The sequence below is a fragment of the Puma concolor genome, chromosome C1, assembly GCF_028749965.1.
Source record: "Puma concolor isolate L17-30 chromosome C1, mPumCon1.1.hap2, whole genome shotgun sequence".
Taxonomy (NCBI): Eukaryota; Metazoa; Chordata; class Mammalia; order Carnivora; family Felidae; genus Puma; species Puma concolor.
This window is the reverse complement of record NC_141674.1, coordinates 65,664,615-65,672,986: the sequence shown is the minus strand read 5'-3', so window position 1 is coordinate 65,672,986 and position 8,372 is coordinate 65,664,615.

The following is an 8,372-nucleotide window of genomic DNA, read 5'->3' as shown; positions in this document are numbered from 1 at the left end:
ATTTCTAATATTTTGAAAGAACAATTATTAGACAATTTCTTCACTGCTGCTTTAGAGATATATGTATGTGACCCATTTATTTGTATCCCTGAAGCACACCCTGAAGCTGAAATAGCAGTAGTAAAGAGGACACTTAACCCAAAGGTCTATGAACTCCAATAGCCTACCCATGGTAAATACTACATAAATCTCCTCAAACATCAAGATCACGTTTAATACTTGCAAAAGAAAAGCATTGAATACAACAATTTGGGAAACATTTCCCTACATTATTTTTGTGGCCACTGATGATGACCATAAAATTAAGAAAAATGTGAAACTAAGGGCGTTTGGGTGGCTCAGTTGGTTAAGCATCGGATTCTTGATTTCTGCTCAGGTCATGATCTCATGGTTCATGAGTTGAAGCCCCCGAGTTGGGCTCTGCACTGACAGTGGGGAGGGTGCTTGGGATACTCTCTCTCCTCTATCTCTCTACCCCCCCCCTTCACATGCTCTTTCTCTCTCTGAATAAATAAACCTTAAAAAATAAAAAATAAAGAAAGAATGTGAAAACAGAATTCAATCAGACTCTTCTAATGGTATTTTATTTTCTCATATATAGTCCTAAGAGAAATGGCAAACAGAATGGAAGTTTTTAAAAGCCAATTTTAAATTTACTTTTAAAGTTTAAAACAAATTAAAAAAAGTTTTTAAAGTGTGCTTCATTTAAATTATCTTCCCTTCAATCAGAGTAAAGCAAAACATCAGAATGAAGTTCACTCAAATCTGTTTTAAACTAATATTCTAAATAAACTGAATGAGAAACTTAAGATATTTCTGTTTCTTACTAAAACATTTATTTCTATGTAAGATTTTCATAAAGTCTTTGGTATGTAAATTTATTTTTAAAAATGTTACCAACTAATAAAATGTATTGCTAAAATAATGTATAAGCACTTGTTGGGATGAGCACTGGGTGTTGTATGTAAGCCAATTTGACAAATTATTTTTAGAAAATAATAAAAAATATATCACACACAAAAAAATAATGTATAAGCACAATTTGAAGGAAATCTGAATGTGTCAAAGATGATACTAGCCTTTAATATGGTAAATTTAATACAAATTTACACTGATATATACATATATTTATATATATAATTATATTTATATATATAATATTTTTATATATGTATGTATTTTATGTTATGTATATTTATGTATTTATGAAGTTAAATATAACTTCCTATGGTTCAAACAAATATACACAAACATTCATGTACAAATGTAAGCAACATATTCTTGCTAACAAAGAGTAAAAAACAAAATGCTACTATACATTACATAGTTCTAGAAAATAGCCTAATATTTAAGAATTTTTATTGCTTTGAATTTATTTTTTTGAATTACAGAGTAGTTTTACTTGCTTATGAAACTTTTGTGGTTTACCAACGTCTTAAACTATGGTATAATGTGGGTTGATATTTGAAAATGAATTCTAACAAGCTTATTAATAGATATTTTAAATTTCTATTATTATTTCTAAATTTCTATTTATTATTATTTTTAGTAACAACCTTGAGGAAAAAAATGGGGTTAAAGAATAATCAAAAGAGGTGGGCAAGCTAATTTTCTAATTTTGTTTCCTGTATCAATTTTTTAAAACCATATTTATTATTCCTGTAAATAATTTAAATTTCAAAGCATGATGAAACACTAACATTACCTAATTTAAATTTCCTGCATCATTTACTGTGATTTATAATTATAAAGGGCATATACTATTCTTTTCTACCCTAACACTATTATCTAGTACTAGTTGTGCTAGTACTGTATTCTTTTAGGAAACTTGCAGGACCTTCTAAAGTTGTTAATGATACAAATAAACTTCTGGCCCACATGTTAAAAAAAAATACTAGGTTCTAGTTAATTACATTTATGGCACAATTGTTAAAGGCAGTTTCATGTATAGGAGGAAAGACCTCATCTACTGTCATTGTCATCTAACAGCAGTCATCAAAATTACAATAAATAACACTGTAAAACAACTTTATGCTATAAATACAGCATGTGCTTCTTGAAGAAAATTTTTTAAATTTGAAAATGAAGATGAAAGCAATGGATACCTTAATCCTACTATCTTCAGATCATCACTCTTAAATTTTTTGGTTTGTTTTCTTCTAGTCTATTTTCTATAGATACATTATAATGTAAAAAAAAAATTTTTTTTAATTAAACCTAACCTTAAAATTTGACCCTTGGAGGAAGTGCTTGGGTGGCTCAGTCAGTTGAGTGTCCGACTCCTGGTTTTGGCTTGGGTCATGATCCCAGGGTCGTGGGTTTTAGCCTGCCATTAAGCTCTGTGCTCAGAGTGGATCCTGTTTAAAATTCTCTCTCTCTCTCCCTCTCTCTCTCTCTCTCTCTCTCTCTCTCTGTGTGTGTCTCTCTCTCCCCCTCTCTCTCCCTCCGCCCCCTCCCCTGTCATGCTCACTCTCTCTCTCTCTCTCTCTCTCTCTCTCTCTCTCAAATTAAAAAAAATTTCGACTCCTGGGGCACCTGGGAGGTTCAGTCGGTTAAGCATCTGATTCTTGATTTGGGCACAGGTCATGATCTCACGGTTCATGAGATTGAGCCCTGAGTTGATCTCTGCTGGCAGTGTGGAGCCTGCTTGAGATTCTCTCTCCTCTCTCTGTCCCTCCCATAATTGTCTGCATACATGCACATGCACGCCCTCTCTCTCTCAAAAAAAATATTTTTCAAAGATTTGACAGTCTATATAAAATAAATGATAAAATAAAACAAAATTTAGAAGTCATCATTCTTTAAATTTTTTTTTTTTTTTTTTTTTTTAGTATTTATTTTTGAGACAGAGAGAGACAGAGCATGAGCAGGGGAGGGGCAGAGAGCAAGGGAGACAAAGGCTCCTGAAGCAGGCTCCAGGCTCTGAGCTGTCAGCACAGAACCCGACGCTGAGCATGAACTCACAAACCGTGAGATCATGACCTGAGCAAAGTCAGATGTTTAACAGACTGAGCCACCCAGGCGCCCCAATAAGTCATTATTCTTTAATATTCCTCGTTAAGAATACAATATTTTCAGTTAACCTAAGATTTAGAGATCATCTTATTATTTTATTTATTTAATTTTAAGCAGGCTCCATGCCCAACATGGGGCTTGAACTCACAACCCTGAGCTGAAGAGTCACATGCTTTACTGACTGAGATCATCTTATTAAACTCTGTACTTTACCATTAAGAAAAAGCTAAGCCAGGGAGGTTAAACAACCTGTCCAAGGTTACAGGGTAGTTATTGGTAAAACCTGATGCCTAGTAGTATTCTTTCCACAATCACTTTGCCTTCTTTCGTAAGTGGGTCATATTTTAAATAGGCCACCATCTAATACTATATTATTGTGTGCTTTAATTATTTCAGGTTATACTTCAGAAGTGAGCAAAAACATTACTCCTAAAAAAAAAGAATGGAGATACATTTATCCTCTTTCTCCAAAGCCATTTGTTAAAACACATTGTTGGGGCACCTGGGTGGCGCAGTCAGTTAAGCATCAGACTGCAACTCACGTCATGACCTAGCGGTTCTTGAGTTCTGAGCTGTGCTGACAGCTCAGAGCCTGGAGCCTCTTCAGATTCTGTCTCCCTCTGTCCCTCCCCCACTCACACTCCATCTCTGTCTCTCCCTCTCAAAAATAAATAAACATTAAAAAAAATTAGGGGTGCCTGGGTGGCTCAGTCAGTTAAGCGTCTGACTTTGGTTCATGTCATAATCTCATAGTTCACAAGTTCAAGCCTCATATCGGGCTCTGTGCTGACAGTTTAGAGCCTAGAGCCTTCAGATTCTATGTCTTCCTCTCATTCTGCCCCTCTCCCTGTCACACTCTGTCTCTCTCTGCTCTCAAAAATATAAACATTTTAAAAATTAAAAAAACACACATTGTTAGTAGTTTAGGCATTTTATTTTATTTTTAAATGTTTTTATTTAGTTTTGAGAGAGAGAGACAGACCACAAGTTGGGGTGGGGGGCAGAGAGAAAGAGGGAGACCACAGAATCCAAAGCAGGCTCCAAGCTCTGAGCTGTCAGCACAGAGCTCGATGTGGGGCTCGAACTCAGGAGCCGTGAGATCATGACCTGAGCTGAAGTCAGACGCTTAACTGACTGAGCCACCCAGGCACCCCCTTCATTTTATTTCATTTTTACTTATTCTTTTGTTTATTTAAGTTATCTCTGACCCCATGATGGGGCTCAAACTCACGACATCGAGATCAAGGGTTGCATGCTCCTCTGAGCCAGCCAGGTGCCTCTAGGCATTTTAATAATTGCACAAATATGAACAACTAAAACATATTAGAAGCAACATACCTATCACCCTATCAAGAAACAGTATATATTTTTTTCATCTGTCAGGGTTTAACCTGTGTGAGGTTCAGGTATGAGACAGCATGGGAAGCTATGCAGACCTACTCCCCAGTGAAACTAATGAAAAAACACCTATTTAAAGTCTCTGGAAATGGTTCTAAAGACATGCAACAAATGAAGAAGTATTTATTCAATAACATCTATTAAAATTTGATAAGAATAGTGAGAATTTGCGATGTTTGACCAAGACCCACTCTATCCTTCCCCTTTCTAAAGCTCAGTGAGGTGGAAGCTCCACTAGAGACTGCCACAACCTAGAATATCCCAGTGTCTCCGATCTGAAGAATTATAATCCACTCAAAAGACTGTCTTCCTGGGAAGGGCAAGACCTCAGCATTTCCCATCCTGCCCCAGCTACCTGTTGCTAAGGCTAAATCCTGGTGAATGTGAGGGAGAGTTGGGGGAATCCTCTCTTCTACCACTATCCCGCCCCCTTCTTGGGATACAGGATCTACCTTGGAGACAGCACTGCCAAAAATATTGGAGCCCTCGGTGCCCTTAAACTGGTTTATGGGTCAGGATTTCCTTGCTGGGAGATAAAAGCTAGAGAGACCTGGGGCTACTCCCAAATTGGCCCCCATCCCAGTATTCAGCTCCTGAAGCAGGGGTGTCACTCAAAAAAAAAAAAAAAAGCATCATTGTTCCCACCCCTTCCCTACCCTGCCAGCACTAGTTTGCCAGAAAGGTCAGAGGAAAGAGACAAATGGGAGGAGCCCTCCAGGGGTCAGAACACATCTGAAACAAAATTTCAGAACTATGCCTTCAAAGGAGCCCTACTTTGATTTAATCAGTTTGTGGAGCAATTTATGACCCACAGGCATTGCTGAAAACAATAGAATATCAGTGAGCAATTAGTGTAAGTTTAACATCTGGGTGTGGTCAGGGAAAGAGAAAGAACCTTGCCAAAAACACTGTTATCCCAGGGTGACTGTGAGCATACCCAAACACTATCAGAGGCTTCACTTTATAGGGGTTAATAGAGTTCACTAAAATAATTCAACCAGTCACCAAACAAGTAAGTAACAAGTCCTAAAGGAGGGCGGGAACTAGTACCCAGAGTTGCTATATTATCTAAAATGCCTAATAGCCAACAACAACAACAACAAATCACAAGACATGCAAAGAAATGTAAAGTCTGACCTATACACCAGGCAGAAAAGGAAGAGAAAGAAACTGCTTCTGAAGAAACCAGATGTTAGATTTAACAGACAAAAACTCAGAAGAAGCCATTGTAAATATGTTCAAAGAACAAAAGGAAACCATGATTACTAAGGGATGATATGGTGATAAAGAGTCTCATCAAATAAAGAGTATCAGTAAAAAAAAAAAAAAGTATCAGTAAGGAGAAATTGTGAAAAAAAAAGAACAAATGGAAATTCTAGAACCGAAAGGACAGTAAGTGAGATGATAAATTTACTAGAGGGGTTCAACAGCAGATTTGAAGTGACAGAAAAAAGAATTAGCAAACTTGAAGATAGATTGATGAGATTATGCAAACCAAAGAATTGAGAGAAAAAAAGAATGAAGAAAAATGAACAGAGCCTCAGAGAATGGCGGAATACCATTAAACATACCAATATGTGCAAAACAGGAGTATATTAATCTAAATATCAACAAACTCGATAAGCACAGAGATCCACAAACATCAGACATCAGAATAAAACTGCTGAAAGCCAAAGACAAGGAATCTTGAAAGCAGCAAGAGAAAAATGACTCATTATTTACAAAGGAAATAATTACAATTACAAATAATTACAATAAGATTGGCTGACTTAACAACCAGAAATAATGAGACCAGAGACAGTGGGATAACATACTCAGAGTTCTCAAAGAAAGAAAAGTTCTGTCAACCATGAATCCTGTATCCAGCAAGGCTATCTTTCAAAAATGAAGGCAAAATAAAGATATTCCAGATAAACAAAACCTAAATGAATTTGTTGATAGCCGACCTGCCTTCCCATAAATGCTATCAGAAGTTCTTCAGGCTGAACACAATGACCCAGGTTAATAATTCAAATCCACATGAACAAACAAAGCACCAGCAAAGGTAATTAATGTAATTACAAAAACAGTATAAATGCATATTTCTTCTTCTTAACTTAAAAAACAATTGTATAAAGCAGTGTATGTATAATGTATTGTGACTGCAACATATAGAAATATACTCTATTTGACAGGAACAGCACAAAGGAGTGAGAACAATGATGTATTAGAGAAATTATAAATAATAAACCAGACTTGCACACCTAGAATAAATCACACTTGGTCATCATTTTTACCCTTTCAAACTTAATGAGAATAAACCTATATAACCCAGCAAGTAATTTTTAAACAATGCTAAGGCCCCATTATCAGTTCAGAGTTTCAATTTTAACTTCTGAAAAATCTTTAAAATTTATGCATCAAATACTCTGGAAAAAGGACATAAAATGCATAATCATTCCTATTGTGTGATTAATCCTCTGATGTTGGCTGTGCCCACTTTCGTGATTAATAAGTAAGGGAGTGTAATTTATAAAAAAAAAAAAAAAAACAGTAAAACATACTTTCCCCAACTGAAAGGGTTGTTTCTGAAACCATTGTGGTACAGCGATGATTAGCTGAGGAATTTAAGCTGTTCTGAAAAAAATAGTTTTATGCACAACCCTAAGAAGTCAGTTTTTAGGTTCACTAAAATTAAGATTGTATTAAATAAGGAGAATGATAGTCTGCATATTTAATGAGTAATAAATATATGGTTTATCATTCCTTGCTCGCTAGAAACCTTTCAAGATCTCCCACTCCCACTGTTTCAAATTTGGGTTTTTTTTAATGTTTGAGAGAGAGCATGCGCATATGTGAGTGGAGGAGGGGCAGAGAGAGGGAGGGAAGGAATCCCAAGCAGGCTTCACACTGTCAGCACAGAGCCCAACACGGGGCTTGATCTCATAGACCTGAGCCAAAAACAAGAGTCAGATGTTTAACTGACTGAGCCACCCAGGCACCCTGAAATTGTTTTTGCTATGTTAGACACACTAAGCACATTAAGAAGACAATTAAGAAGCCTAACCTCATTCTAAATGTTCAATACTTTTCAAGGGCTCCTGGGTGGCTCAGTTGGTTAAGCAGCAGACTTCGGCTCAGGTCATGATCTCGCAGTCTGTGGGTTCGAGCCCTGCATCGGGCTCTGTGCTGACAGCTCAGAGCCTGGAGCCTGTTTCAGATTCTGTGTCTCCCTCTCTCTGACCCTCCCCCCATTCATGCTCTGTCTCTCTCTGTCTCAAAAATAAACGTTAAAAAAAAAATTTAAATGTTCAATACTTTTCAGATCTTATGATTCTCAGTTAATCTCATCTCCTGAACCCCTCACTACCCAGTCTTAGAGATGCAAAATACATAGTTGATTTGAAATATTGTGTAACTTTTAACCTATTAAAAAATGTCACTAAATATTTCTCAAGCTCTTTGCTAATACAGAACCTCCTATTATAGCTTAATACTACTTTCTGTCCAGAATTTTTATATTCATCTCAGTGTCACCCCTTTAACAAACAGGAATGGAGTTGTCTCTGGTTATATTTCTCATGTTTAAGGCTGTATCCAAAACTTATTTTCCTCTGCCACTTACTTTAGTCTTTTCCGTTCCTTATCTCCAGGTTCCCCTTTTTAAAATTATCTCACAGGAGTGCCTGGGTGGCTCAGTAGGTTGGGCATCTGACTTCAGCTTAGGTCATGATCTCGAAGTTCGTGAGATCGAGCCCTTGTCGGGCTCTGTGCTGATAGCTCAGAGCCTGGAGCCTGCTTCGGATTCTGTGTCTCCCTCTCTCTGCCCCTCCCCAGCTCATGCTCTGTCTCTCTCTCCCTCTGTCAAAAAATAAATAAACATTAAAAAAAAATTTTTTTTTAATTATCTCAGGGTACCTGGGTGGCTCAGTTAGGCATCCAACTCTTGATTTTGGCCCAATTCATGTCCCCAGGGTCAT